General features: G+C 44.4%; 1 long non-coding RNA gene across 1 annotated transcript; it reads left to right on the top strand.

Annotated features, from left to right (window-relative positions):
• The first annotated feature begins 1,337 nt into the window (after positions 1–1,337).
• On the top strand, positions 1,338–21,726 carry LOC139239977 (uncharacterized). Its single transcript, XR_011588689.1, has 4 exons — positions 1,338–1,797; positions 4,203–4,291; positions 7,418–7,508; positions 20,786–21,726. It is a non-coding gene; the product is annotated as an uncharacterized lncRNA (long non-coding RNA).

The raw sequence follows: 21,726 nt of genomic DNA, 5'->3' as shown, positions 1-21,726 counted from the left end.
GAGATAACGATGTGCTGTTGACAGAAATAAGCAAGTAAATGAGGCTTGCAATGGAAAGAAGGTTCCTTGAATGAACACATTGTGAGGCTGTTTTGTGACTCGGCTCTGTGAGGTTAAAAACATGAAATGGAAAAGGGCACGTCCAGTGACACTTAGAAAGAACTATTGGCAATATAAGTTCATAATTATATCCTAAGCCAAATATCCTATTGACTATCCCAATTACTAATACCAATCCTAATAAATAACCACAAACCACAACCACTAAACCTACATCTAAACCCAGCCCGGTTCCCAAGGCTAAGAACATAAGAACGAGGATTAGCAGTAGGCCATCTGGCCCCTTGAGCCCACCCCGCTATTCAATAATATCGTGGCTGATCTGATCTTGGCCTCAATTCCACTTCCCTGCCCTTTCCCCATAAACCTTGACTCCACCATCTTTCAAAAATCACTCAATCTGCAACTTAAATGTTTTCAATGACCCAGATTCCACTGTTCTCTGGGGTAGAAAATTTCAAAGATTCACGACCCTCTGAGAGAAGAAATTCCTCTTCATTTTATTTTAAATGGGCGCCCCCTTATGCTCAGGCTTTGCCACCTAGTTCTAGATTCCCCCACAAGAAGAAACAGAGATCAGTGGGGAAGCTAAAGACCTGATAAAGGAAGTAGTTAAACAATTATTTTGATGCAAGAAATACTGCAAGGTATGTTAGTAACAAGTAATTGCAATCAACTAACCTATTAAAATTAGCAAAGGCAATTACAAAGGTCAGAACATTTCAAAGTTGATCATATGCAGTTTGTGTGAAGATCTATTAACCGCATTCAAAAATAGTTAAATACAGAAAATAACAGATTTAGAGACTTATGCAAGATAGTTCTTTCAAGGGTTGGTTGAAAGGAACGTCAAATGAGTGTAAAGTGAGACACGCCGGTTCAGTCTGAGACACCCACAAGCCGTATACTCAAATGAAACAAGTTTGGGATTTGATTTGGGAAAAGATGAATTACGTGAGAAGTGAAACAATCTAGAGTAAGAAAAGGCCAAAAATGGAAGTGAAGGGGACATTAATTAGTCTCTTATTATGGAGAAATCAAATATTCGACACAGGGTGTTTGAAACAATATTGAGACAGAACATTAATCTCCAGCTCAGGTACAGGGTTATTCAGAGCAGCAGAAACAAAGTCTCAGTACCAGAATGAACATGGTTCAGTGCCCAATGGGGGCCCAGTAAATCCTGTCCCATTCACTGATTGGCTGTTCCTATTTACCCAGCATTCCCCGCGACGGGGGATGTGCCGTCCCCAGAGACCCAGTGCGCAGGCGCGAGACCTGGCTGTGTTTGGAGTATGCGCGGTGAGTGCAATGCCGAAGCGGACATCGTGATTATCTGTTCCGCAAAAGAGTCCTTTTTCAGCGAGGCGGATGTGAGTAATGAAGCAGCAGCTAGGCGGGGAGGCTTCATAAACAACTGGTGCCCGCCGGAAGCCCGGAATGACAACCGGAATATCGTCGACTGCAGCCTCGAGGCTTTCTCCCGGTCACAGGCCCGGGGTAACGGCGGCCATCTTTGTACAGGAAGGCAGGGTCAGTCCTCCGCCATCTTAGTTTGGTGTGCAGCAAAGCGCATGCGCGGCCATCTTGGTAAAGTAACAGCTGAGTTATTTTATTCTCACACCTCGGATTTCTCTCATTGTTCTGAACTCCAAAGTGTATCGTCTCAACCTTCTCAACCTGTCCTCATCAGAGAACCCCCTCCTCGCCGGAATCAACCTCTGAACAGCCTCCAATGTAAGTATATCCTTCCTTAAATACACAGTATTCCAGGTGTGGTCTCACCAATACCCTGTACACTTGTAGCAGGATTTCTCTGCTTTTTATTCTATCCCCTTACAATAAAGGCCAACATTACATTTGCCTTTCTGACTACTTCCTGAACCTGCATACTAACTTTTTGTGTTTTATGCACAAACACCCTCAGGTCTCTCTGTCCTGTAGCACTTTACAATTTTTCTCCATTTAAATTATAATTTGCTTTTCTATTATTTCTGCCAACGTGGATAACCTCACATTTTCCCATATTATACTCCATCTGACATTTTTGCCCACTCATTTCGCCTGTCTATATCCCTTTGCAGATTTGTTGTGTCCTCAATTTGCTTTCCCACCCATCTTTGTATCATCAGCAAACTTGGCTACATTACACTCAGTCCCTTCTTCCAAGTCATTAATATAGATTGTAAATAGTTGAGGACCCAGCACCGATACCTGCGGCACCCCACTAGTTACCATTTGCCAACCGGAAAAAGACCCATTTATCCCGACTCTCTGTTTTCTGTTAGTGAACCAATCCTCTAAACATGCTTATATACTGCCCCCAACCCGATGAGCTTTTATCTTGTGCAGTAATCTCTTACGTGGTACCTAATCAAATGCCTTCTGGAAATCCAAATACACCACATCCACTGGTTCCGCCTTAACCATCCTACTCATTACATCCTCAAAGAACTCCAGCAAATTTGTCAAACATGATTTCCCTTTCATAAAGCCATACTGACTCTGCTTGATTGAATCATGCTTTTCCAAATGTCCCGCTACTGCTTCCTTAATAATGGACTCCAGCATTTTCCCAATGACAGATGTTAGGCTAACTGGTCTATACTTACCTGCTTTTTGTCTGCCTCCTTTTTTAGAGAGAGGCATTCCATTTGCAGTCTTCCAATCTGTTGGGACCGCCCCAGAGTCCAGGGAATTTTGGTAGATTACAACCAATGTGTCCACTATCTCTGCAGCCACTTCTCTTAAAACCCTACGATGGAAGCCATCAGGGCAAGGTGACTTGTCTGCCTTTAGTCCCATTATTTTACCGAGTACTACTTCATTATGAATAGTTATTATATAAAGTTCTTCCCTCACTATAGCCCCTTGATTATCCACTTCAGTATTACTCTCAGTGACCGAGTGTTTTACTCTAATTAAACTGATCTCTGACTGTTTCTGTCAGATATTAACTCCTGCACGGTCCCAGCAAACACTCCCACTCCCTCGTCTCTCCAATGTTGCTGCAGGATTGCTTTGTGAAGACGGGCTCATGGAGAGAAAAACCCTGCACGGAATGATCCCAAATTGATCATCTCCAAGGGACAAGGCTCCCAGCTTTAATCATTCTCTGTCCTTTCCCCCCAGGCCCAGTTCCTTTGCTCAGATTCTGATAAAAGTAAATTGGGAAAAGTGCACTTTGATTTTTACAGAATAATTATTGCAGAGAGCTGCACATGCACGGTTCAGCCCCACCTCCTGTGTCGATTCCAAGTGAGCAGAAGAGCACATGCCCTCCCCCAGCCCTGCCTGTGATCGCCATTCACTCAGTGAGTGGAAGAAGATGCTTTAAAACATCCAGGAATGGTGACACCACGGTCCCGGGGTAAGGCAGCGAGCAGCAGCCTCCTTGCAGCAGCGCAGCGCTTTGGGAGCGTGTCCGCAGATGGGCTCAGAGATCGGCATTGAGTCCGGGGGGAGTTCAGGGGGAGTCGGGAGTTGTGTGTAAGAGGCAGAGTGGACCAAGAATCAGTGTCAGTGTGTGGTGTGAGTGGGGGAAGGGAGAGGCCTTTCTTGGGCTGTGTGTGGACAGTGTTTGTCCAGGGTAAGAGAGACAGAATGGGCAGAATCTGCTGTTAACAATCTGCTGCTTTCTCTCTCCAAACCAGGAGTGAACGTTCCTGGTTTAGTTCCCTCGGGGCTGTGTGTAAGGGGCAGAGTGGATCAGGAACTAGTTCCGGGACATGGTGTGCGTGGGGGAAGGGAGAGGCCATTCTCGGGCTGTGTGTGGACAGTGTAAGTTAACAAAGAAAGTAAATCACCTCGCTCTTTCAAATCATTGCTGCTTTCTTTCCCCAAACCAGTAGTGAATGTTCCTGATTCAGTTCCAATCTCACCGTGTCTGTTGTTCTCGGACAGTGAGCAGTGGAAACATAGCCTGACAGTGAGGATGTGAGGAGTTTCACAAAGTGCATCTATTGCAGGCACCAGGAGAGGAGAGTGGGAGAAGATATTTTAAAGACCAGTTATATTGTTTCGGTGAGCTGAGTTCTCCAGAACCATGTTGCTGGTGGTCGAGAGATACATTGTCGCTCCCTCATATTCTCCCCCGCATCCATCTCTTAGAACTAATAATGTTCTCGTATTATTGTTCTCAGAGCAAAATTCTTCAAACAGCCAGAACAAATGTGATCTTTCCTCCACCCGGAATACAAGGAACAGTGCAGGCAGCTCCTTCTCACACACAGTAAGTAGATTATCACTCACAGAGCGCAGAGACACAGAACTGGCCTCAATCCTGTTTTCACAGACAGCAGAAGCTGTCAGTCCCACAGTGATCCGAAGTGGCAGAGTTACATTGTGAATCTTACAGCCACATGGAGCAGTAGAATCAGATGCTGTTTCACCATTGAAACAGATGACACTGACAGATACATTAAACACCCACACTCACTTGCCAGAAACTGGCAGGTAGAGATTAAATCACACAATCATCAATCAGAAAAAATGTCAAACAAAAGGTATAAACCACAATCGCATATCAGAAGCTGACGGGTACAGAGCAAAAGCCATATTCATGCTTCAGAATCTGACGGATTCAGTAGTTAACTCCCCTGAACATACCAGAAGATGACAGGTGCAGAACAAACCCCACATTCCCGTACCATAGACTGACAGATACAGTATACAACAAACTCCCACATATATGAAAGTGACAGTAACAGAATAAAATCCCCACTTGCATACCAGAGAGTGACAGGTAAAGTGTAAATCCCATGTGCACATATCGGAAAACTGAAAGGCAGTAAGTAACAATTTTACTTGCATCGCAGAAACTGATCGGGACAGAGTAAAGTCCACACCTACATCAGAAAAATGACACATAGAAGGCAAAATCTTCACTCACATATCAGAGAAATACAGGTTAAAAGTAACATTGATTGCCACTTTCGCATACCAGAGTCTGACAGATAGAGTAAATTCCGCACTCACATAGCAGGAACTGACAGGTACTGTCTGAAGCATACAATCAAGTAGCAGGTACAGGTTAAACCCAGACTAATAGACCAGAAACTGAGATGCACAGATTAAACCTCAACACACAAACCAAAACAGATAGCAAGTGTTTCTGTAGGTATATAAAAAGGAAAAGAGTGGCTGAAGTAAATGTTGGTCCCTTAGAGGATGAGACTGAGGAGTTAGTAATGGGGAACATGGAGATGGCAGAAACTCTGAACAAATATTTTGTATCAGTCTTTATGGTAGAGGACACTAACTATATTCCAACAGTGGATAGTCAAGGGGCTTTGGCGGGGGAGGAACTTAACACAATTGCAATCACTAAAGATGTGGTACTCAGTAAGATAATGGGACTAAAGACAGATAAATCCGCTGGACCTGATGACTTGCATCCTAGGGTCTTAAGAGAAGTAACAGCGGGGATTGTGGATGCATTGGTTCTAAGTTACCAAAATTCCCTGGATTCTGGCGAGGTCCCAGCAGATTGAAAAACTGCAAATGTGATGCCCCTATTTAAAAAATGAGGCAGACAAAAAGCAGGACACTATAGACCAGTTAGTCTAACATCTGTGGTTGAGAAAACGTTGGAGTCTATTATTAAAGAAGCAGCAGCAGGATATTTGGAAAAGCAAAATTAAGTCAGGTAGAGTCAGTATGGATTCATGAAGGGGAAATCTTGTTTGAAAAACTTGCTGGAATTCTTTGAGGATGTAACGAACAGGGTGGATAAAAGGAAACCAGTGGATGTGGTGTATTTGGACTTCCAGAAGGCATTTCACAAGGTGCCACATAAAAGGTTACCGCATAAGTTAAAAGTTCACAGGGTTGGGGGTAATATATTGGAATGGATAGATGATTGGCTAACTAACAGAAAACAGAGAGTTGGGATAAATGGTTAATTCTCTGGTTCGCAATCAGTAATGAGTGGGGTGCTGCAGGTATCATTGCTGGGACCCCAACTATTTACAATCCATATTAACGACTTGGAAGAAGGGACTGAGTGTAATGTAGCCATGTTTGCTGACGATACAAAGATGGGAGGAAAAGCAATGTGTGAGGAGGACACAAAAAATCTGCAAAAGGACATAGACAGGCAAAGTGAGTGGGCAAAGATTTGGCAGATGGAGTATAAAGTTGGAAAGTGTGAGGTCATGTTCTTTGGCAGAAAAAATAAAAGAGTAAGTTATTATTTAAGTGGAGAAAGATTGCAAAGTGCTGCAGTACAGGAGGACCTGGGTGTACTTGTGCATGAAACACCAATTGGATAGTATGCAAGTACAGCAATTGATCAGGAAGGCCAATGGAATCTTGTTCTATATTGCAAAGGGGATGGAGTATAAAAGCAGGGAAGTCTTGCTAGAGCTATACAGGGTATTGGTGAGGCCACACCTGGAATACTGCGTGCAGTTTTGGTTTCCATATTTATGAAAGGATATACTTGCTTTGGAGGCAGTTCAGAGAAGGTTCAATCAGCTGATTCCGCAGATGAGGGGGTTGACTAATGAGGAAAGGTTGAGAGGGTTGAGGCTGTACTCATTGGAATTCAGAAGAATGAGAGGTGATCTTATCGAAATGTATAACATTATGAGGGGGCTTGACAAGGTGGATGCAGAAAGGATGTTTCCACTGATGGGGGAGATTAGAACTAGAGGGCATGATCTTAGAATAAGGGGGAAATTCAGGAGGAGTCAGGGGCTCTGTGTAAGAGGCAGCATGGAGCAGGAATCAGTCTCGGTGTATGGTGTGAGTGGAGGAAGGGAAAGGGTATTCTCGGGCTGTGAGTAGACAGCGTGCGTCCAGGGTAAGGGAGACAGAATGGGCAGAATCTGCTATTTACAATCATTGCTGCTTTCTGTCTTCAAACCAGTAGTGAACGTTTCTGGTTTAGTTCAGTCAGGAGCTGTGTGTAAGAGGCAGAGTGGAGCAGGAACTAGTTCCGGAACATAGAGTGAGTAGGGGAAGGGAGAGGCCATTCTCGGGCTGTGTGTGGACAGTGCAAGTTAACAGAAAAAGTAAACCACCTCATTGTTGCTTTCTTTCCCCAAATCAGTAGTGAATGTTCCTGATTCAGTTCCAATCTCACCGTGTCTGTTATTCTTGGATAGTGAACAGTGGAAACACAGCCTGACAGTGAGGATATGAGGAGTTTCACAAAGTGCATCTATTGCAGGCACCAGGAAAGGAGTGTGGGAGAAGATATTTTAAAGACCAGTTATATTGTTTCAGTGAGCTGAGTTCTCCAGAACCGTGTTGCTGGTGATTGAGAGATACATGGTCGCTCCCTCAGATACATCATATTCTCCCCCACATCCATACCTTAGAACTAATAATGTTCTCGTATTATCATTCTCAGAGCAAAATTCTTGAACCAGCCAGAACAAATGTGATCTTTCCTCCTCCACTTGGAACACAAGGAAAGCGCAGGCACCTCCTTCTCACACACAGTAAGTAGATTATCACTAGCAAAGCGCAAAGACACTGAACTGGCCACAATCCTATTATCACAGGCAGCAGAAGCTGTCAGTCCCACAGTGGTCCGAAGTGGCAGAGTTACATTGTGAATCTTACAGCCACGTGGAGCAGTAGAATCAGATACTGTTTCACCATTGAAACAAATCACACATTAAACACCCACACTCACTTGCCAGAAACTGGCAGGTCGAGATTAAATCACACAATCATCTATCAGAGAAAATATGAAACAGAACGTATAAACCACACTCGCATATCAGAAGCTGACGGTTGCAGGGCAAACGCCATATTCATGTTTCAGAATCTGACAAGTTCAGTATTTAACCATCGAGCATACCAGAAGATGAAAGGTGCAGAATAAAACCCACTTTCCCGTACCATAGACTGACAGATACAGTATACAGCACACACCCACATACATGAAAGTGACTAACAGAATAAAATTTGCACTTGCATACCAGAGAGTGACAGGTAAAGTGTAAATCCCATGTGCACATATCAGAAATCTGAAAGGCAGTAAGTAAAATTGTTACTTGCACCGCAGAAACTGATAGGGACAGAGTAAAACCCACACATCAAAAAAATCACACGCAGAAGGCAAAATCTTCACTCGCATATCAGAAATACAGGTAAAAAATAAAATTGATTCTCACGTTCACATACCAGAGACTGGCAGATACAGAGTAAATTCCACACTCACGTAGCAGGAACTGACAGGTACAGTCTAAATCACACAATCAAATAGCAGGAACAAATCGGTACAGATTAAACCAGACTAACATAGCAGAAACTGAGAAGCACAGATTAAACCTCAATACACATACCAAAACCTGACATTTACAGAAAAATATACACACTTGCATATCAGTGTCTGAGAAATACAGTATAAAACCCACACTCACACATCAGAGGCTGAGCGATACAGTATAAAACCAACACTCATATCAGAGGCTGAGCGATACAGTATAAAACCGACACTCACACATCAGAGGCTGACATGTTAAAATCCATATTCCCATAACATAAATTGATATACATTGAAATGCCAATACTCACTTACGAATAATTGACAGGTACAGGGTAAAGACCTTTCTTCCATACCAGAAACTGACAGGTACAAAGGAAAGCCCACTGCAATTAAGCAGAAACTGTCAGGTATAGAGTAAGGCCCACAATCACATATCAGAACTTGACAGGTACAGAATAAAACCCAGTCTCCAAGAACAGGAATGGAGATACAGAGACAGGCCCACACTCATCGCAGAGATAGATAGATACAGAGTGAAACTCAGACTCATTTACCAGAAACCGACAGATTCAACATAAATACTCACCTCCATAACAAAAATTGACAAAACAATACTAACATACGTACGATGTATTATATCTGGACTTTAGCAAATATTTTGATAAGGTCCCACATGGTAGACTGGTCATGAAGGTTAAAGCTTGTGGGATCCAGGACAAAGTGGCAAGTTGGATCCAAAATTGGCTTGGAGGTAGGAAGCAAAAAGTAATGATTGATGGATGTTTTTGTGACTGAAAGGATGTTTCCAGTGAGGTTCCGCAGGGCTCAGTACTGGGTCCCTTGCTTTTTGTGGTTTATATCAATGATTTAAATTTGAATATAGGGAGTATGATTAAGAAGTTTGCAGATGAAACTAAAATTCGCTGTGTGGTTGATAATGAAGAGGAAAGTCATGAGCTGCAGGAGGATATCAATCAATTGGTCAGGTGGGCAAAGCAGTGGCAAATGGAATTTAATTCAGAGAAATCTGAGTTCATGCACTTTGGTAGGGCTAATAAGGAAAGGGTATACACGTTAAGCGGTAGGCCGCTTAATAGTGTCGATGAACAAAGGGACCTTGGAGTGTTTGTCCACAGATCCCTGAAAGTAGCAGGACAGCTGGATCAGGTGGTTAAGAAAGCATACGGAAAACTTGCCTTTATTGGTCGAGGCATAGAATATAAGAGCAGGGAGGTTATGTTTAAATTGTATTATACTTTAGTTAGGCCACAGCTGGAGTACTGCATGCAGTTCTTGTCGCCATATTATAGGAAGGACGTGATTGCACTCGAGAGGGTGCAGAGGAGATTTACTAGGATGCTGCCTAGAATGAAGAATCTTAGTTATGAGGACAGATTGGATATGCTGGGTTTGTTCTCATTGCAACAGAGGAGGTTGAGAGGAGACCTGATTGAGGTGTACAAAATGTTGAGGGGCCTGGATTTAGTGGATAGCAAGGGTCTATTTCCATTGGTGGAGGGATTTGTTATGAGGGGGCATAGCTTTAAGGTGGTTCGTGGAAGGTTTAGAGGGGATTTAAGGAGGCACTTCTTTACACAGAGTTGTGGGGACCTGGAACTTGGCGGTGGATGCAGAAACCCTCACCACTTTTAAGAGATGGCTGGATGGGTACTTAAAGTGCTGTAACCTGCAGAGTTACAGACCTAGAGCTGGTAATTGGGATTAGACTGAATGACCCTTTGTTGGACGGCGCAAATATAATGGTATGTACTGCAGGGAATCGAACTCGACCAGGGTGATCTCCTGGAATTATTTCGATCGCCTGGATGTGTCGGAGAGGAATTTTCCCAGATTTTTTCTCCCTCAATCGGCCTGTGTTTTTATCTGGTTTTTGCTTCTCCCAGGAGATTACATGGCTTCGTTTGGTGTGTAAAATGTTTCAGTATAAGTTGTGTGAGTCGGACTTGTTGGGCTGGGTGCTCTCTGCCTTTCCGTCATTTGTTCATAGTTTTATGTAACCTTTTGGGCCGCTGTCCAAGGGCCGTGCGGCTCTTTGTCGGCCCCCGTGGATATGATGGGCCGAAATGGCCTCGTTCTGTGCTGTAAGTTTCTATGTTTCTATATTGGAGAATGACGGGTATAGAGCAAAGCTCACATTCACATAAGAGATGGAAAGATACAGCACAAAACACACATTCACATATCAGGAATGGAAAGAAGCAGAATGAAACCCACAGGAAATTAACAGAAATTGATAGGTGCAGGATAAAACCCACAGTCTCGTATCAGAAACTGACTCTGATTAAAACCCTCATTCACATACCAGAGATGGACAGATACAAAGTAAAATCCACGCTCCCATACCAGACACCCACAATTTAAGAACATAAGAAATAGGAGCAGGAACAGGCCATACGGCCCCTCGATCCTGCTCTGCCATTTCATCATAGGCAGCCCCTCGGAATTGAGGAAGACTTGCTTCCACTCCTGAAGTGAGTTCATTGGTGGTTGAACAGTCCAATATGGGAGCCACAGAATCTGTCACAGGTGAGACAGACATTCGCTGAGCGAAGGAGTGGGTGGGACTGGTTTGCCGCACGCTCCTTCCACTGACTGCGCTTGACCACTTCATGCTCTCGGCGTTGAGATTCGAAGAAGTCCCGGATGCACTTTCTCCACCTAGGGCGGTCTTCGGACAGGCACCCCCAGGTGTCAGTGGTGATGTCGCACTTTACCAGGGAGGCTTTGAGGGTGTCCTTGTAACGTTTCCACTACCCACCTTTGGCTCGTTTGCCATGAAGGAGCTCCACATAGAGCATTTGCTTGGGGAGTCTCGTCTCTGCATGCGAACTATGTGGCCTGGCCAGCGAACCTGATCGATTGTGATCAGTGCTTCAATGCTGGGGATGGGTTAGATCTCTTAATTTCCAATTAAATATGAACTCCGATTGTAGTTTTAATGTAACTTTATTCTGTCAGCAGCAACAAGCTTCTGGCTTTAAGCCAGGCCTTTGTCCTTCTGAGACCACATGGTCAAAATGGCTGTACTTATACCTGGTTCAATTTACAGAAAAGAACTCGCCTCCTTTGACATTAGCTCAATTGATATATTCTTAACCCCGAATTGGCTCACTGTCAAAGGTCCTGAAATGTCAAGTTGATTGATGACTTAATGCAATGTGCTCATTCGCATGTAGACATGGGAGTCTGTGTTTTTTCAACCTGTCTAAATGCAGCCTGTTTGAATTCTCTATCAATCCCCCTTTGATTCTTTCACAAATGGAATCATAACACATAAGGTATCACTGGTTAAACATTCTTCAAAATAAATTCATACATGTTAATAGAGTTTCCTTCTAAAATTTGTTGATGTGTTTCGCCACATATCCAGACTAGTAGCTTCCACACAAATTTACACCAACCCGAGTTCCATCGTGGCCACAATGGAAGTCTGGTTTTAGTAGGTTAATTAACCTTATTCCAATTCCATCCAAATCAATATCTTAATTCAACCAGTAAAGAAACTTCCCTGAAACATAACATACCCCTGTGCTATGTACAGAGGGTCTGCTGGGACCTGCAATGTGTCTCACCTGCTGGACAGCAGCTATAGCCGCCTGGTTGCAACAACATTTAAATAACATAAACGAACAATATAAAAGTAAAATAATTACAACAAATGGAATTAAACCTTCCACCAATGAAGTTCCCATTGAACCTAGCCATTCAGTGGCTCTGCTCCACAAAGTGAATGATGGGGGTTGCTTAAATTTTTCCACCTCCTTTTGGATATGCTCCGCGAAGTGGGTAATTTCTTCAGAGCTATCTGGGATATATGTGCAACACTCAGTTCCAAGTAGGGCGCAAGTACCTCCCTTTTCAGCCAGGATGTAATCAAGTGCCAGTCTATTCTGTAGGGCTACTGTGCGGAATGCTACCATTTCTGCATTGATTTTAACTAGGGCCTCTGAGGTATCATTGGCTACCCGTTCCACAACGGCTGCCATATTAATGGATTCCCTTGCCAGTCTGGCGGTCTCATACCTGGGGATCAGAATGGCAAAGAACCTCTCTGTTTCTGTGATAGCTCTCTTAGTACGGTGTAAATGTTCTGACAGTGACTTTATATGATACATATAAGGCACAATGTAGGCTAAATATCAGGATCCCGTCCAATTCTGGGGCAGCCAAGGGTAGGCGTTGTGGCCACACACCCAATAGGTGCCATTATAGGCAATGAAGGTTAGCTGTTTTTTTGTCAGCAACACTCCGGGTCCTGTCCAGGCTTTCTCCATCCGTTTTATTCTGAATCCCCGTTACGTTAAAAATTCCCACATCGACCCAGTTTGGATGGTTCCGTGGCTTGATTATATTATTATTCCGGGAGCAGTTACTATACCCCGTATTTTGGCCTCCTTTGATGTTTCTAATCAGACAGACCGATTCCCCCGGTCTTCCTATTCCCGTTGTATTAGTGATAACAAAAAATGGGGGCCGTTTGGAATTATTGTAGCATGGCTGGTATCCCCCTTCAAAGGTAGTCAGATTGTAACCTGCTGACTTCCATTTACGCGCCCAGTTTTCCATATCCTGAAATTGCCTGTTTTGTTTTGATTAATTATCCACTCAGCCATTTCCGAGATGTTCAAGGGAAATGGTCTCAAGGGAATCCCTCCCTTTGAGTGAATAGGAATATGTGTACATACTCAACAACTAGAAATATTACCTTGTTTGGCATAAATGTATGACATATATAAAAAGGTATTTACATTTAATTCCCTTGGTAGTCTACTATTTTCCTTTGGTGCAGAGGGCCGGCTAGTAAGAAGTAGGCCTATGCCTAGAATATCCACAATCATTAATACAGTAAATTTATACATTTTGGCAAAAAGTAATTGTCCTTATTAAATTTCAGCTTCAGTTACGGGTGCTCGTTTAACGTGTGAAGCGTGGATACAAGCTTTGTTTCCTTGGACTTTAACAGCTGTCTGGGTGGTCAATAACACTTGATAAGGTCCCTCCCACTTGGCACCCAAAGGTTCTTTATTCAACTTTTTCACATACACCCAGACTCCCGGGATGATGTCATGTCCTCCTTCGGATGGATTACCCCAAGCTGTTGATACCTGTTGGGAAACAGAACTAATAGCATTGGGTAGGTTCTGACAGTATGATAACAAAGTGTCACTCATTAAGTGAACATCAGCTTTCCTTAAATCAATAGTTCCTGGCAGCGATATGGGTCTTCCTGTTATAATTTCAAATGGGCTTAGACCTGTAGTTCTGTTTGGGGTTGCACTAATGCTCCAAAGCACTATTGGTAGTGCCTGGGGCCACGGTGTTCCTTCTTGGTGATATTTGGCAAGCCGTTGTTTCAGAGTTCGATTCATTCGTTCTACTTGTCCTGATGATTGTGGATGATAAGGACAGTGTAAATCCCACGTAATGTTCAGTAACCTACAGACTTCATGGCAGACAGCACCTGTGAAGTGTGTTCCCTGATCTGAGTCAATGCTACTCGGGACTCCCCATCGGGGAATGTAATCCTTACACAAGACCTTTGCAGTGTGATTGGCTGTGGCTGTTTAAGTTGGGACAGCTTCTACCCATCGAGAGAATCTGTCGACCATGCCAAGAATGTTAGTGTATCCTTGGCATGAAGGAAGAGATATGTAATCAACCTGCAGATGCTGGAATGGTCCGACAGGGGCACGGGGCCTCAGTTGGGGCATTACCGTGATGGATCCAGAATTATTTTTCTGGCAGACCACACAACGGTTTGCTACCAGCTGGGCATGTTTTTTAAATCCCCGACACCACCAGCTTTTCTGGAACCGTGCTGTCATCTGTTGTGAGGCCAAGTGTCCCCACGAGTGGATCTGTTGGGCTAACAAAGGCACAAGCGCTTGTGGCGCGACTGGCTTGTCGGTAACTCTTTGTCTCCAGACACCATCTTCACATAGCTTAATTCCTGAATCAATCCATGTCCATTTTTCCTCTCGGGAGCACTCGCCTTGCATTGTTTGAAGGTCTCGTGTCAGAGTCCTGAGTGCTTTCAATCTGCACATCTGTGTTGGTTCTTCTGGGGGAAGGCCCTGTGCGGCGGCATCTTTAGCTGCCTGGTCGGCTAGGGCATTTCTCTTTGCTTCCACAGTATTTTCCTTGGTATCGGCCTTACACTTCAGGATGGACACTTCCTGACGTAATTGTATGGCCTCTAGTAAGTCTCAGACTTATTTTCCATTTCGGATAGGTGTACCAGCAGCAGTGAGGAATCCTCTTTTCGGCCATAACAGACCAAAGTCGTGAGCGATTCCAAAGCATAACGCGAATCTGTGTCGACATTAACTGTCTGTCCTCCTGCTATTCGACATGCTTCTGACAGGGCCCGTAACTCGGCCTGTTGTGCTGACGTTCCTGATGGTAAACATCCTTTTGCCACTACCTCATATAAGGTTGTAACTGGCCATCCTGCTTTTCTGGTACCATTGTCAACAAAGGAGGAACCATCTGTAAACAGGATGAGGTCTGGGTTGTGCAGAGGCTCCTCTACTGCTAAGGCTGCTTCTTCTGTTTCTTTTAAAATCTCCACGCAGTCATGCTCTTCACACTCTTCCCCCCTCTTGCTCCCTCGATTCTGACATCGGGAGCATAGTTGCGGGAATAACAGGGCTGGCCCGGACGATATGGTGATTAGGAGCTTCCAAAACTGCTGTCCAGCGGGTCCATCTTGCTGCCGTCGCCTGAGACATTCTTTTCAAAGACAGCAAAGCATGTACAGTGTGGGGACAATTGACAATCAGCTTTTGGTCAAGGACTAGACCCGCAGTGATCATTACCTCTTGACATGTAGCTTCCATGGCCCTTAGGCAACTTCCCCATCCGAGGGCTATTGCATCTAGTTTTGCCGAATAATAGCCAATAGGTCTTTGCTGATCCCCATGTTCTTGTGTCAATATAGCTGTCATATATCCTTCTTTCTCATGGACAAACAGGATAAATGGCTTACCACTGTCGGAGATTCCCAGAGCCGGTGCTGAACACAAAACCTTTTTCATACTCAGGAAGGCCTCTTGCTGTTCCTTAGTGTGGGTGATGGCTTCGTTAGAGGCACATTTCCCCTTTAAAATATCAGTGGCTGAGCAAGCTGTGTGAAGGAGTCAATCCTATTTCTGTTAAATTACACAATCCCAAAAAAGACCTTAGTTCCTGAATAGTGGTGGTTTTTTTAGCAGCCCGAATGGCTGCAGTTCTATCCTAGGTAAGTTATCTCTTTCCTTCTGAAATCTGTTCTCCCAGGTATACAACCTCTTCTTGGGATATTTGTGCTTTGTCGATGCTGGCTTCATGTCCTTTCAGCCAAAGGTGATCCAGCAAATCTTGTTCATGCTGTTCTTCCGTGTTTGACGCTAGCAGGATATCGTCTACATATTGGATGACTGTGGATGACAGGGGAGGTAATTCTCGCAAATGGCTTTGTAAAGCCATGTGGAATACCGTAGGGCTGTTGTGGAAACCCTGCGGTAACCGGGTCCAAGTATACTGTTGTCCTTGGACCGTGAAAGCAAACCACTGTCGAACCTCCGGTGCCAGAGGCACAGACCAAAATCCGTTGGCCATATCTATAAACAAGAAATATTTATGTTCAGTTTTGAGAGCATTAAAAATGGTGGAAGGATCCGTGAACAAAGGAGCTTTGATCAATACACTGGTTAGCTTTCCTATAATCTACAGTCAAACGCCAAGTTTCATTAGATTTCTGTACGGGCCACACGGGGCTATTGGAGGAGCTATGCATTTTAATAAGCACCCCTTGTTTCTCCAATTGCTGAATAACCGGTAAGATTCCCACGATGGCAGTTGGACTGATGGGATACTATTTAGTGCATGGAGACTTGGTCCTGGTAAATGACGTAGGCTCCATCTGGAGTAGGCTACAATCGTTCTTATCTTTAGTCCATATCGGGTGTTCCTTCAATTCTTCTTTCTTCAAAGTTCTAATTGACCATGTCACCCGACAATCCTCGAAATGCAATGATGAATCTACTTGGATTAGAATGCCCATTCCCAAAAGGGGTTGATCTACTGGGCCTATCCAGACCGGCGTGGTTAATTCATGTGGACCCAGCCCTTTAAGTACCCGTGTTGCCTTTTTAATTTCCATTTCATGGCCCCCAACTCCAGAGGGTGTACGTGCCCTACCATCCAACGACAAAAAGTCTCCATATTGTAGGGGTAAGCATGTTAATTCCACCCCATGTCGAAAAGACAGTCCACATCCTTATCGCCCATCCTCATAGTTATATATAGCCCATCTCCCTTTTGTAGTATTAGTGTGAGGAGGTGGATCAGGGTGGGCTCTAATCGTTTTTTGCTATCCCAAGTAACTCCTTCTGTTGTTGTATTGTCAGTCGCTTAAATGCTTCTATGAGGTCGTTATCTTCTGACAAGCTGGTTTGTTGGCTGAATTGTTTCCCTGGCTGCGTCCTCTTCCCCAGCCACGACCTGGCTGTTTTGCCTTGCATGTCTTGGCTCAGTGACCTTCTTTCCCACAATAATGACATTTTACAGGTAATTTTCCTACTAACTGTTTATCGGAATCCTGGGATTTCCATCCCATAGCCTGTACAGCTTGGACTTTAGCTCCCATATCCCGATGTAATTGGTTACATCGATCCACCAATGCTGCAAAGGTAGTTCCTCTACTTTCCCAGTCTGGTAACACTACCTCAAGCATTTTGGACAGTTCTGGCTTTGGACCTGCCACGAAAGCTGCTTTCAGGGGTCCAAACACTTGTTCATCCATTTCCTCATCCGTATTATTCATACCCGAATGTTCTAGCCACGTGAATCTAAACCGCTCGTCATACTCCAGGACCTCCTCTGTTCCTTTCTGTTGCCAGGCTGCAATTTTCCCCAGTCTGTCTTAGCTGGACTAAAGGCTTGCAGCCAGTTTAATCGCCTCCTATCCTGCGTTTAATTCTTGTTCATCCTGCCTCAAAGCTTCTTCTACCTTGTCGTGCAATTTTCGTCCCTGTGTTTTTGGCACCATTATGGTCAAAATTTGCACTCCGTCCCAGGGATGAAGTTGATATATATTTCTAAAGCGGTCAAATTAGTCCCACGTTTTTACTCCCCCTTTCTTTGGATTGGGCAATTCCTTGGACCATTTATCAATTTTCTCTGGCTCAGCCGGATCATGAACTAAATATTCTGCATACACCCTTTTCCTCGTTTTTTTGGTTCCACACTCATCCGCAGTCTCTTTCGATTTTACTACAACTCGTCTATTTTTAAATGGGGCAAAGCGCACACCTAATTCTTCATCCTCCGACACTGTATCGTCGGAGGATTCAAAATCCGTATCTATTCCTCGGTCGTGTCTTCGGGTTTGTGCTTTTAATTGATCCAAACATGGGTACCCTGGGAATTGATCGATACATTTTCCTTTTCCTACTCCTGTCTCCTTGACCAAATGATTTTTTCCATTCTTTAATTTCAACTTTAAGATCTTTAACTTCCGCTTCCGACTTTTCAAGTTGAAGTTTTTTTTGTTGGACCTGTGCACAAACAGCTTGCAATTGGTCCGTTGTACTGGTCAGTTCTCGATCATGTTGGGAACGCATTATAATTTCATTCCGCTTTCGGATCTTTTCCATAACGGCTAGGGACCATCTCGTTCGCTCTTTATTTTTCATACAAGTCGTTTTTCCCCAGACCCTTTTAATCTCGTCCAAGGACCATTATCCTTTGGAGGTTCCGTACTTTTGTTCGATCTTAATACAGGTTTTAGATAAGTCGAGTTGTTGCTGTATGTATTCTTTCAACTGTTGGAGGATTTCATCTATCAAAACCTCAGCTGGTGCCTGCCCACCTTTAACAGTTGTAGGCAATTCTTTGCTCTTATCTCCTGCTGCCATACTACTGATTTCTTTACTGGGGTCTCGAGTCGTAGGCTTTTCAGCCGATCAGTGGGTCGGTGATTAATTCACTAACGCACCGCCGAAGTTAGGCGTCTATGGGACCTCGAGCCGACTACCAACTGGAGGGTTAGCAAACCGGAGGCTTTCGGAATCACGTAGAAGGAGAGGCGAATTTAGACTTTTGACCGAGGACTTTTATAAAGAGGAGTCCTTACCTCAGTATGTAGGTCCGATGTCCAAAATTCAGTTTCTTCCCTCAGCGATCCTGCTCATGACGCCAAAATTGTTAGATCTCTTAATTTCCAATGAAATACGAACTCCGATTGTAGTTTTAATGTAACTTTATTCTGGCAGCAACAACAAGCTTCTGGCTTTAAGCCAGGCCTTTGTCCTTCTGAGACCACATGGTCAAAATGGCTGTACTTATACCTGCTTCAATTTACAGAAAAGAACTCGCCTCCTTTGACCTTATTGGCTCAATTGATATATTCTTAACCCCGAAATGGCTCACTGTCAAAGGTCCTGAAATGTCAAGTTGATTGATGACTTAATGCAATGTGCTCAGTCGCATGCAGACATGGGAGTCTGTGTTTTCTCAACCTGTCTAAATGCAGCCTGTTTGAATTCTCTATCAGGATGTTAGCCTGGACGAGGACACTGATGTTGATACGCCTGTCCTCCCAGGGGAGTTGCAGGACCTTGCAGAGACATCTACATTTAATACGATCATGGCTGATCCGATCATGGACTCGGGTCCACTTCCCTGCCCACTCCCCATAACCCCTTATTCCCTTATCGGTTCAGAAACTCTCTATCTGTGGCTTAAATTTATTCAATGTCCCAGGTTCCTCAGCTCTCTGAGGAAGCGAATTCCACAGATTTACAACCCTGTGAGAGAAGAAATTCCTCCTCATCTCCGTTTTAAATGGGCGACACCTTAATCTAAGATTATGCCCCCTAGTTCTAGTCTCCCCTATCAGTGGAAACATCCTCTGTCCATCCATCTTGTCAAACCCTGTTATAATCTTATACAGTTTGATAAATCACCTCTCTTTCTTCTGAATTCCAATGTGTCGAGTCCCAACCTCCTCGACCTTTTCTCATAAGTCAACCCCTCATTTCCGGAATCAACCACGTGAACCTTCTCTGAACTGCCTCCAAAGTACGTATATCCCTTTGTAAATAAAAAAACCAAAACTGCATGCAGTATTCCAGGTGTGGCCTCACCAATAATCTGTGTAACTGTAGCAAAACTTCCTTGGTTTTATCCCCTTTGCAATAAAGGTCAAGACTCCCATTGGCCTTCCTGATCACTTGCTGTACCTGCAGAGTAATCTTTTGAGTTTCATGCATAAGTACCTCCAGGTCCCGCTGTAATGCAGCACTTTGCAATCTTTCTCCATTTAAGTAATAACTTGCTCTTTGATTTTTTGTGCCAAAGTGCATGACCTGACACTTTCCAATATTATAGTCCATCTGCCAAATTTTTGCCCATTCACTTAGCCATTCTGTGTCCTCTTGCAGATTCTGTGTCCTCCTCACACATTGCTTTTCCTCCTTCCTTTGTAATGTCAGCAAACTTGGCGAGATTACACTCTGTCCCTTCTTCCAAATCATTAACATAGATTGCAAATAGTTGGGGTCCCAGCACCGATCCCTGCGGCAGAGACAGCATGGATTTATGAAGAGGAAGTCATATTTGACAAATTTGCTGGAATTCTTTGAGGATGTAATGAACAGGGTGGATAAAGTGGATGTGGTGTATTTGGAATTCCAGTCGGCATTTGACACTAATTAATAATTGCCAAACAGTGAATGAACCATTTATCCCGACTCTCTTTTTTTCTATTAGTTAGCCAATCCTCAATCCATGCTAATATATTACCCCCAACCCCGTGAACTTTTATCTTGTGCAGTAACCTTTTATGTGGCACCTTGTCAAATGCCTTGAGTCAGAGCTGCCGGTCAAGCCCGCACCCGCCCCCCCCCCTCCCCCCCAAACCAGGGCAACACGGCGTGCGGCTCTCGGGCAACGCGGCTCTCGCGGCCCCGGGCAGCACCGCATGTGGCTCTCGGGCAACGCAGCTCTCGGGCCCCGAGTCAGGTTCCACTCCCGGCACCAGCAAACCCCAGGGGCAGCGCCTCCCCCACACCAGGAAAACAACAACTTACTTACACTTACACAGCAGGCCCAGCAATTCCCAGCCGCTCTGTATCAGGATGGGCGCTGGATGTGGAAGTTACTCCCTGGCCTCCTGTGTGGGTCTGTTTGTTGCATCAGTTTCAGCTGGATGGAGAGGGAGGAGAAGCTGCTCGGATTCACTCCCGGTAATTCTAGGCCCAGTGGGACCAACAATTTCCCATGTGGGCCTGTCGAGGGAGGTGGGTTCCCTTCCCTGAAGGACAGTAATGGCCCAGATGTTTTTCTACGACAATCCGGCAGCTTTCATGGTCACTTTTTGTACGTGCTGGCCCCACAAATGATCAGATTCATTAAGCTCAATTTCACAATCTGCCTTTGTGTTTTTGTGGGTTCTCTCTCACACTCCCTTTTTGCTGTTTGGAATTCACTTTACAGGGTGTTAAAAGGGGATGATTTCTAGACTGGAAGCTCAAACCAAACATCACCTCAAGATCTGACAGTCACTCAATCCATTGGGACTGGAATATCATCAGCTTTTGATCATGTCGGCAGAAACCACCGTTCACAGTGGGGAGAAACAGTACATGTGCTCTGTGTGTGGACAATGCTTCAGCCAATCATCCAACCTGGAGAGACACAAGCGCAGTCACATTGGGGAGAATCCATTTAAATGTGGGGATCGTGCCAAAAGATTCAACTACCTGTCCCAGCTGGAAACACATAATCGAATTCACACCGAGGAGAGGCCGTTCACCTACTTCGATTGTGCGAAGGGATTTACGACATCATCCAACCTTCTAACTCGCCAGCGTGTTCAAACTGGGGAGAGGCCGTTCACCTGCTCTGGGTGTGGGAAGGGATTCACTGCATTATGATACCTGCTGGCACATCAGCGAGTTCACACTGGGGAGAAACCTTTTAAATGTTCTCACTGTGAGAAGAGTTTTAAAAGCAAACAGTATCTCCTGACACACCAGCGAGTTCAGACTGGGGAGAGACCTTTTAAATATTCTGACTGTGAGAAGAGTTTTAAAAGCAAACAGCACCTCCTGACACACCAGCGAGTTCACACCGGGGAGAGATCATTCACCTGCTCTGAGTGTGGGAAGGGATTCACTCGGTCATCCCACCTGCGGACACACCAGCGAGTTCATACTGGGCAGAGGCCTTTTAAATGTTCTGACTGTGAGAAGAGTTTTAAAAGCAAACAATACCTGCTGAGACACCAGCGAGTTCACAAGTGATTGCAGGGGTTGGACTCTGCTATTATTGCTGCTGTTAATCACATCCCGGCCTGAATCGTGTTCATTCTGATAGTTGGGGTTTATAACTCCTGTAATGCTGGTGTTAATAAATCTATATAGACACGCAAATTA

Source organism: Pristiophorus japonicus, chromosome 29 (assembly GCF_044704955.1).
Source record: "Pristiophorus japonicus isolate sPriJap1 chromosome 29, sPriJap1.hap1, whole genome shotgun sequence".
Classification (NCBI taxonomy): Eukaryota; Metazoa; Chordata; class Chondrichthyes; family Pristiophoridae; genus Pristiophorus; species Pristiophorus japonicus.
The sequence above is the reverse complement of the archived record's forward strand: the minus strand, read 5'-3'. Positions and strand labels throughout refer to the sequence as shown.